This window comes from Carlito syrichta, unplaced genomic scaffold (assembly GCF_000164805.1).
Source record: "Carlito syrichta isolate Samal-C Ts95f unplaced genomic scaffold, Tarsius_syrichta-2.0.1 Scaffold305169, whole genome shotgun sequence".
NCBI classification, from domain to species: Eukaryota; Metazoa; Chordata; class Mammalia; order Primates; family Tarsiidae; genus Carlito; species Carlito syrichta.
Window position 1 is genome coordinate 89,213 of NW_007249265.1, and position 8,469 is coordinate 97,681.

The following is an 8,469-nucleotide window of genomic DNA, read 5'->3' on the forward strand; positions in this document are numbered from 1 at the left end:
TGCCTTTGAGATTGAAGTCCTTTGTGGGTTTCAGAATTCTGAAAAGTTTCCCTTATTGAACCCAGGTAAAGCAAAGACCTTTACCAGCAATCTGAAGCTACCAAGTGAGTGATCAGTATAAGAGGTACACTCAATTGTGAGTTCCAACAAAGTAGGGAGGAAGTCTCCTTCATCCGCAGCTATGAGCATAGTGCTTGGAACAATGGAGGTGGACAAGAAATGCCAGCCCAAGGAACAACTGCACATGTGGAAGTAAGTGCATTTGGCCATACTGCCAAATTTGTCTGGGTGGAAGGATCAATGAATAAGTTTTCTTGTGTTTTTGGAGAAAGAAGTGATGGGGGAACAGAGAGAGAGAACATGCGTTCACAAGACAATTGGGATGCTAGGGTTTGAGGTCAGCAGAGGTTGGGGTTCTCTGGGTCTTGTTTCATCATTTTTTTGTTTTGTTTGTCAGAAGTCAGTGTTTTCTTATGATTTTTTTATCCCCCTAATTGAAAACTTTGAAAGATTTCCGTTTGCACATAGGGGTACAATCAATCCCTCAGGCCGGCTTTCACCTACCAATATTGCCTCATCTCCCTTGGATTTGTTCACAAATTTTATCGTGGAATTCCTATCATAATAGCCAGGCACTGTGCTAAATACAGGGGATACATGATGAAGAAGATACATAACTCCTGCCCTCAGAGGGCTTATATTCTGGCAAGGAACACAGACAGAAACATTGAAGATGTGACCAGGAGGAAAAGTAAGAAAGAGAGAAGCAGAGAGGACCAGGGAAGCAAAGGAGAAGGAAGATGTTAGGAGTAGGAGAATTTTAAAGAGGCAAGTGAGGTAAGAGATGAGCTTTTTGCACAAAAATTCTGACCGCAGTGTGAAGAACAAATTGCAGAGAGACAAAAGTAGGTAGTCGGGTGAAAATGGTGTTGTCTTAGAAAGAGGAAAGTAATGGGTGCATGGGAACATAAAGCAAGAGTATTTAACATGGTTTTGGAGATAAGGGAAGGTCTTTCCGAGGAAGTGACATTTAAATTGAGTCTTAGGCAGAGGGCGGGGCCCACGCCTATAATCCCAGTACTTTGGGAGGCTAAGGTGGGAGGATTGCTTGAGCTCAAGAAGTTCAAGACCAGCCTAGGCAACATAGGGAGATGTCGTCTCCACAAAAAAATCAAAATATTAGCCAGGTGTGTTGGCACACACCTGTAATCTTAGCTATTCGGGGAGGCTGAGGCGGAAGGATCAATTGAGCCCGGGAGTTCAAGGTTGCAGTGAGCCGTGATCATGCCACCACCGCCCTTCAGCCTGGGTGACAGAGTGAGAGCCTGACTCAAAAAATAGATAAATAAATAAGTAATAAATTAATAAATAAAACGAGTCTTGAAGGCTGGGTTAGCCATGGTGAGGAGCATGAGGAGATGAGGACTGAAGAAAGTCTCGGGCATTTTAGCCTTCTGCTTAAGTCAGAGCAGGCCTCATTTGTACTATTAATTTGGTCCTAGCCTGGAATGCCTGATATCTTATTCCCTAGTCAAATTTTGTCCAACTTTCTATAGCCTTCTCAAACCCCACCTTCTCTGATGATGGCCAGATATGACTACTCTTGCTTCTAAACTCCTATCTCATGTCTTTCACTTAGCATTTATAAATATACTACTCAATATCATTACTTCACATAGATTCCTAAACTCCTTGTAAGCTCTTTGAATTTACAAGCTGTCTTCTATTACTTTGGCATCACCCAGAGGACCTAGCCCAGTGATGGGCACAGAAGGTACTCATAGAAAGAATGAATGGATAAGACATTAGAGTCTCTGCAGGCCTCCTTTAGTTATTCACTACTGCCTATGAAGCTGATAAGGAAAGAGGTCTGCTATCTCTGTAAGATTTCTACTATGTACTTGCAACCAAAGCCCTAAGGTCTGAAATTGACAGTTTCTTCCCACTGGTCACTGCTTCTCACTCCCCTCCACCACCACCTTCTATTGTTTCTTATATCTTCTGGTTGTCATCCAGGATGAGAAAATGGTCTAGCTGTCCTCAGAGACTTAGGCCAGCCTGGACTGCTCTGCAGTGCCATGAAGGGCCAGGACTTTTGTTTACAGCTGGGAGCATGGTGAGGTGGTGAGCACAGCTGACATCCCCACTCTGGGGCAAACATCAATCTTCCTCTGTCCTCTCAGCCAAGTTTCACAGACCGGCTTTATTGAAAGCTGGCTGTACCCGCCTGGGTCTCACTGACATCCCACCCACAACTCTGGCCTGGGAGCAGCTGGGTGAATCTCAGCTTTGTACCTTTTAGGAACTGTCCTTGCTCCCTTCTCTGTCCCCAGTTTCTAATCATTTTATCTCAAACTTGAGACTTGGAGTCCTCTGAGGTCCCCACACCCTAAACAGTACCCCGCTTCTCCAACCATATCTACTCACTACCAGCAGTGTACAAACATCCTCGTTTGCTTAGTCACACAGTAAAAACACAACAAAAAAACCCAAATCACATCATTTTCAATGTGAATTTTATGGAACCCACCTTTCCATAAAGCATTCAGGTTCTTGGTCCTTGAAGATGTGTGTGTGTGTGTGTGTGTGTGTGTGTGTGTGTGTGTGTGTGTGTGTGTAATATCTTTGCCTTCAGATCGCTTTCCCAATTTTTTAAAAACTAAATCGGATGGGGCCTAGAGCCTTCCAAGAATACCCTTGAGGTTTTGAACAGAGCCTCCCTGCCTGCCACATACTCTGCTTCCTAGTACCCTGGGGTGAGAGTGAGGCCCCCATTACATACTAGTTCTGTATCTTGCCCCCCGATTCCCCTTGCCTGTGTTTCTCTGCCTGCTGGCTAACAGTTTTTGACAATTAGCTGAGGCCTGTTTCTATGGTTTTCAAGATCCGCCCAACTCCCAAACACCTGAGGGATATGATACACCTTTCTCTAATAGTGACTCATTAAACAAGGCTCCTTGTGGAGTTTGCTAGAAGGGTACTGCAGGTAAGGGAAGATTCGCCTTCTTGGAGACCTTATCAGAATTTCTGGCAAAGAAGCTTTTCGATCTAAAAAATCCCCCTCCCCAAATTTTTACATTGTATGACCCTATTAAAGGGTGTGCATTCTACCTGATCCCTTGACTAATAAGTGCTCTTTTGAAGAGAAACCCACATATGTTCTCTTCCCCAGGACAGATGAAGCACTTTAAAACATTTTAAAAGCATTAAGCTAGGTGCAATTAGATGCAGCACTTTAAGTACTACTGGTTTGTCCTGTTTTAATATTATGATGGCTATTTTCAAAAGGCATAGCTTTTATCTTTTCCAGTGAAATGGGGACCGCAGGTGGAGTTTATAAGCATAAACAAACTGAATTCTGGGAAAATGGCTCGAGGCATCCTCTTGAGGCAATGGACTCTCAGATTACAGGACTCAGCATACACTGGTAAAAATCAGTCTTCATTTCTGTTGTTTGATGTGTAACATGGATAACTTTACAAGATCATTCCAAGTGAAGTCTTTGGTTCACAAAACCACAAATTTTGGTAAATTGTATGGTAAACAATTAATGCAGGAAGGAGAAAACAAGGGATTAAGTGAAAGTCCAGCATCCCAAGGTCACCCAAGTACATCACTGATTAAGTTCATAACATTCCTATGGAACGAGGTAGGTATAAATAGACAGAAAAACATCCTTAATAAAGAAATGCCATTTTGCTTAGCTGAAATGTTATGTTTTATTTTTAACATTTACATAGAGCAAACATTCTATTAAAAAAAATCCAATCAGGCTGGGTGCGGTGGGTCACACCTGTAATCTTGAGGCCGAGGCAGTAGGATTACTTGAGCCCAGGAGTTCGAGACCAGCCTAGGCAACATAGTGAGACCTCATCTCCACAAAAAATTTAAAAATTAGCTGGGCGTGGTGGTGCGTGTCTGTAGTCTCAGCTGCTCGGGTGGCTGAGGTAGAAGGTTTGCCAGAGCCTAGGAGGTTGAGGCTGCTATGAGCCATGATTGTGTCACTGCACTCCAGTCTGGGTAACAGAAACCTCAACTTAAAAAAGAACAAAAAACATCCAATGAGCTAGTGAGAACCAACATTTTAAAATTTTTATTTTTATATTAAAAATAATATTATTTAATCAGGCAATACTTAATTCCATAAAATAGAATAAGTGCTCTCTAGAATTTTTGAACAGACCGATTTCATCTACTGCCCAGAAGCCATGAGAGGACACCGGTGTCTCTCTCCATGCTGCAGAACAGATTTAACTTCCAACCTAGGGAGGCTTTCTTAGCCTCGAGGCAAAACAAGTAAAGCCAGTAGAAAATGTTGAGCAGGTTGCACCATGTACAAGGATACGCAATTAAGAGGGCACAAGTCCAGGCTGAAATTCATTCTTCAGCTGCACTGGTGAGGTTGCAACATCCCAAAGAACAGTACTTTTCTCATTGTTCCACTGGAATGGACACCTCTCTGCAATTTGTCTGCCTCCAGGTGGCACACACATTTCGAATTAGTACAAAAACATTATATGAGCTAATGGTGGCCTTGAAAATTAATACAGAGTTTTTGGAGCCACTGGGTGTCCTGTGAAGGCTGGGACCATAAATAATCTGTCTGGCCTTGAGCCTTGGAGTCAAACAAACATTGATCTAAGCTATCTTTCCCTTCCAGTTGAAACATTGTGAAGACAGTGGTTCAGCGGCTCAGCAATAAATTCAAGAAAAGAGTGATCCACATTTTCTGAGTACCCACTAGTAATTGGAGGTGGCAGAAGAGTATTCACATTTGAGAGAGTAGCACGACACAATGGGGAAAAGCCTGAGCTTTAGAGTCGGAGAGAAGTCTGAATTCTTGTTTTGCCATTTATTTGCTGAGCAACTTGGGGTGAGTATTTAACTTCTCTGGGCTTCAGTGAGGATTCATCTATGATAACAGATGTAAAGAGCTAAGCACAGTACTGCCTGGCACACAGGAGCCATTAAGTTTCTCTGCCTTTTTCTGCTCTCACCCTGACTCCAAAGTTAATTCACACTATTCACATCCTTGGCCTTGAAACCTCACTCGGTAAAGCATAAGGCTGGGACTATTAGACAATGTTGGAGCAGGAGTTAGGAGGTGTGGGTCCTAGTGCCAGACATAGCCTTTGTTGTAGCACCTTAGGTAAATTACTCCCCTTTCCTTAACACATCAATAAAACAGAAGAACATCTTTAGCTCTGATGCTGAAAGAGCAGAGAAAGGCACTTTTCTTGGGTATCTGCCATCAGACATGTACTGTGCTAGGCCCTTTTACATACCTTATGTTCTCTAAATCACCACAGTCCAATTGAACTTTCTATGATGGTGGGAATGTTCTGTATCTGTGCTAATGTGGTAGCCACTAACCATAAGTCGCTATTAAGCCCTTGAAATAAGGCTAATGTAACTGAGGAACTAAATTTTGAATTTTACTTAAATTTAAATAGCCACATGTGACTAGTAGCTACCATACTGGATAGTGTGGCACTAAGATTATGTAGAAATCTATTCCCATTTAATGTATGGTGACCCAGAGACTTAGAAAAGTTAAAGAACTTGTTAAAAGTCACTTAACGAGTAATTGACTAAATCAAATTCAAAACCGAGGAGTAGAAAGCTTAGTAGGATAATATGGTCAGATATACCAGGAATTATCCAGGCTCCACTACTTATGTGACCAAAGAAGAATAATTAAAGACTCTAGAACTCACTTTCTTCATCTGTAAAATGATGATAATTGGCACTTAACTTATAGGTCTATTGTTGAAATTAATGGGTATAGAGTTATATGGAGTGTATGGTCCATAATAGTTTTTCAATAATTCTTGTTTCCTCATCACCCTGATTCCTCTTTAACATATAGAAGAGATTCAGACATAAACTTTAAAGGCAACTGCGGAGAAGAGAGAGCATTTGGAAGATAAAAAAGGAAACATGCATGGATCCTTATGTGATATCCTATTACAGAAGAGAGATGACGAAGGGTATGACTAAGAAAGCCATCAAAATATTTCCATTGACTTGGTTTGCTTTCCTGCCCTCTTCTTGACACTCCAGTCAAAATTAGTTAAAGCAGGGAACAAGACATCTGTAATGTATTTTGAGGCCCAGTAAGACAAGCTATTGTGGTTGAACAACAGAGTACTGTCATGGGCTTGGGCTAAAGACTGGTAAAGTTAAAATCCTGGCTCCCATACTTGTCATGTGCACTGGGAAAAGAACTGGATATTTGTACACATTAGTTTTTAATCTGTAAAGCAGGACTGATAACATGCAGGGCACCTGAAAACATACAAAGTGCGTCATTTATGATTTCACTTTACATTCTGCAGCACCCTCTAGTGGTGTGTACAAAAATAAGAATTGCATTTCTGCCCTTCAAAGTAGTGGTTATCAAACTTCATGTGTACTGGAATCACTGAAACAGTATTTAATCATTTATTCATTAATTTTTGAATAGGAGTCTCACTCTGTCACCCAGGCTGGAGTGCAGTAGCAAGCTCACAGCCACCACAGCCTCGACCTGCTGGGCTCAGGCAATCCTTCCAACTCAGCCTTCCAAGTAGCTGCAACCACAGGCATACACCACCATGCCCAACTAATTTTTTTTATTTTTGTAGAGACGAGGTCTCGCTTTGTTGCCCAGGATGGTCTCGAACTCCTGGGCTCAAGCAGTCCTCCCTGCTAGGCCTCTAAAAGTGCTGAGATTACAGAAGTGAATCACTGTGCCTGGTCAAAATTTCTGTTCTGTTATAGCAGTACAAATAGACTAAGACACCAGATGTTTGGTTTCTGGGCTCTTAGTACTTCCTGCTGTAATTATTTATTTTAAAGACCAGGTTTTGCCAGGCTGAACCCCTGGGTTCAGGTAATCCTCTTGCCTCTGCCTCCCAAAGTGCTGGGATTACAGGTGTGAGCCACCACACATGGTCACTGGAACAATTTGTAATAACACAGATTGCGCAACCCCAGCCCAAGAACTTCTGATTCAATAGGGTTGAGGTGGGACCTGAGAATCTGAATTTCTGACAATTTTCCAGGTGATGATGGAGCTTGTTCTACTTGGAAAACATTTTGAGAACCACTGCTCTGAAATACCCTCCCCTCATCATGTGTACAAGAATATGTGATTAATAACTCAAAGAGGTATGACTTTTGTTTAGTTTTGATTTAGTATTGCCCATTTAATAAAAGTTTTGTAAAGAATAGAATATCTATGTGAAGGACAGAATTTAAAATATAGAAGCAAACACAAAACTGAGGATCACAGAACATACATCATTTACCCAGGGTCATGGGTCTAGTGGAATAAAGTTTTTAATTGAGAGTTTACACTTGAGAGTGTCTGGCTCTCAAGACACAATAATGCTTAGCAGTACCACTGCAGAAAATAGAGCACAAACACACATACCTCATAAAAATTTCCAGAGAAAAAATAGATCAGTTTTCAATACGAGGATCCAAGTTTTACCTATGCGTTCTTATCTATCTTTACTGACTAAACAGCTCTCTGTATTTTCTGTTTGGGGGAATCGTGAGCCTTTGAAAAGAAGGTGAGCAAAAGGATCACCACCTGAGGTCATTCATTAATTCTTTGACTAAAAAAGGCCAGTACAAAAGGAGAGGGATGGAGATGGGAAATTTTTTTCAAGGAAAAAAAAGACACAAAAATATCTGGATCTTGGGTCATAGTGTCCTAATAGGGCTATTTACAGAAGTTGGTTTAATTTTTTCCTAAGAATTAAAGATATCCATGATCCCTACAGATTGGAGAGTTCAGCAGCAAATGGTGTGTGGGGGGGGGGCGGGAATCTCATTATCTCAGGGACCAATTAGCCAATGCTTTGTTGGGATTTGGCGGCATCTAGTGGCGGACTCGAGCGGTATAACCCTCAACCAAAGAATTTTCTGGAAAATGAACTGAGTGCGCATTTGCCTGGAGATGCACTGTGCTTATAGAGCAGGACGAAAAGGTAAGCGAGCCTCAGCTTCCACAGAAATTCGGAGTCCCTAGCGGAGGGGAAGGCTGTCTGCATAGATAATCTCACCAGAAAATTCTATTTGTGCCAGGAGACTTGCAGGCAACTTGGGGGAGGAGGGAGGGAGAAGCCGCCCCTTGGAGTCGCTTATGTGGAAATGGGAGGGTTTGGTTCGTAAACATCGGAGGGCTGTGGTTCAGAACAGGACTTTGGCACAGAGAAAAACGTAGAAAGTGTATTTCCAGGGTCTAAAATTAAATCAGTGGGAAAGACTAAGATATTTCTAACAAAGCCCCGTTATTTCTGCTATGGTCGCCTTGCCATCATGATTTATCTTCCTTCTCATTAGAGCGGTTGTCAAACATAATGCAGACATAGAGAACAACCTGTGCAGAGCAGCTCCTCCGCCCCTCCCCACTCCCTTCCCCCTCCTGCCTCCTCCCCACTCCCTTCCCCCTCCTGCCTCCTCCCCACTCCCTTCCCC

General features: G+C 42.3%; 1 protein-coding gene across 4 annotated transcripts in view; it reads left to right on the forward strand.

Annotated features, from left to right (window-relative positions):
* Positions 1–791: 791 nt before the first annotated feature.
* Positions 792–8,469, forward strand: part of MORF4L2 (mortality factor 4 like 2) — a 20,508-nt gene continuing 12,830 nt past the window's right edge. For 3 of the 4 annotated variants that reach the window (XM_021714029.1, XM_008061258.1, XM_021714036.1), the window contains exon 1: positions 7,816–7,979. The gene's annotated coding sequence lies outside the window, so the exon portion shown is untranslated. Of the gene's footprint in view, positions 803–6,348; positions 6,353–7,815; positions 7,980–8,469 lie in introns of those variants that run through there. The other variant, XM_021714037.1, reaches the window with a different exon arrangement.